Source organism: Manis pentadactyla, chromosome 10 (assembly GCF_030020395.1).
Source record: "Manis pentadactyla isolate mManPen7 chromosome 10, mManPen7.hap1, whole genome shotgun sequence".
In the NCBI taxonomy this organism is placed as follows: Eukaryota; Metazoa; Chordata; class Mammalia; order Pholidota; family Manidae; genus Manis; species Manis pentadactyla.
In genome coordinates, this window is record NC_080028.1 from 79,102,296 (window position 1) to 79,104,030 (window position 1,735).

General features: G+C 39.7%; 1 non-coding gene across 1 annotated transcript; it reads left to right on the forward strand.

The window, feature by feature from the left end:
• Window positions 1-856: 856 nt before the first annotated feature.
• Window positions 857-1,064, forward strand: LOC118928192 (small nucleolar RNA U3). The gene has a single exon (XR_005031139.2). It is a non-coding gene; the product is annotated as a small nucleolar RNA U3 (small nucleolar RNA).
• Window positions 1,065-1,735: the final 671 nt, after the last annotated feature.

Here is a 1,735-nt window from a genome sequence, read left to right on the forward strand (position 1 = left end):
GGCTTCATGACCAATAAACTACCTCTCTAATTTCACTTCTCTTTGTATAAATTGGGATTTATGTTCATCTGAAACTTGAGAAAGGGTGAAATAAGTTGAGTTAATTTTTGTCCTGTAAGAAGAATTTTAGAGATAAGCAGTTCTGGCCTGGGATGGTGGTTCAGTAATGCTATTAGAGACCCACACTTCTTCAATTTTATTTTACTTAAACATGTGCTTATCACCTTATGGTAACAAGAAGGCTGATCAACCTCCAGTGCTGAGTTCTAGTTCCAGGCAGGAACAATTGTTTTTAAGTGTACAATTTAGTGGCATTGATTGTAATGTTATGTGACCATCATCACTACCTATTTCTAAAACTTTCATCAAACCAAACCACTTCTTAACTTTTAAGCAATAAATCCCCATTCTCCCTCCCCTTCTAACCCCTGATAATCTCTAACCTACTTTCTTTTGCTATGCATTTGCCTATTCCAGGTGCCTCATTTAAGAGGAATCACACAATGTTGTCATTCTGTGTCTGGTTTATTTCACTCAGCATAATGTCTTCAAGGTTCACCCATGTTGTAGCATGTATGAGAATTTCCTTCCTTTTTAAGTCTGAATAATATTCCATTGTATGCATATGACACATATTTATCCATTCATCCGTTGATGGACACCTGAGTTGTTCCTGCCTTTAGCTATTGTCCACAAAACAACTTTCCATTACATGTATTGGTTAGGATTTGTCACAGGGCCACCTTTCCCTTCAAGAAAGACTGAAAAAAATGTAATTTTCTTTCAACTAGACAAAGGGCATTCCCAACCACAACTGGGGTTTTATTAGTTAAAAGAAAATGAAGAAGAAGAAGAAAGGAAAAGACTACACATTCAGCATGTCTCTGTAGTTGGTTCCTGGAGAAGTTTCTCTGAAGGTGCAGAGCCCCTGAAACCATAGGAGGAGGCACAGCTTCTCTCCCGAGCATGAAGCTGCCCTTGAAGATGATTCTGCAGCTGTCATTTGCCATTGACGATTACCCTTCTCTTCCTTCGGGAGAGTGAGATGGGAGAATGCCATCTGAGATTTTGAAAGAAAAAAAAAAAACGAAGAAAGGCTATTAGATAAGCAATTAGCAGTCTCTGCAACAGCCCATGCTTTCACCAGAAAATGTCTTTCTGTGCATAGAACACATCCACTTTTTCCCAAAGAAGACCATCAAGGACTCACTCACTCAGAGTGGGGTTTCCGGGCCATGTGCAGCCCTCTTCGGCAGGTCTGGGTGTGTCTCCTTTTGGTCTAAACTAAAAGACAACTTACCTGCTACCAGTACATCCATTATTCAATAGTGCAGGTGGGAACCAGAAAACCAATCCTTTTAAAAACAGCTCATTTTAAATGCAGAGACTCAAAGTACACACAATATTCACAGGTCCATAAAAATTATCAAATCCAACTGAGCAAGAATAACAAAACTTCTCTTTCTTGAGAATGGAAGAAGTTTCCTGGCTAGCAAAGAGGAACTACCATATTCATTGCTTTCCATCACCCTTCTATCTGACCTCTGGAAAATTCTCCTTTGTCCATCTCCCTCTCTGGACTCCCTCCCCTGGGATTGGGGAGGACAAACTTCTTATTGGGCTCAAGGATCTTTTAAGAGCTTACCTGTTTAGAGATTTAATATTCACAGGTTGCTAAATATCAAGCTTGGAAATTACTTGGCAGTACAGTTCCTTCAAAGAGCCAATAGGCTTC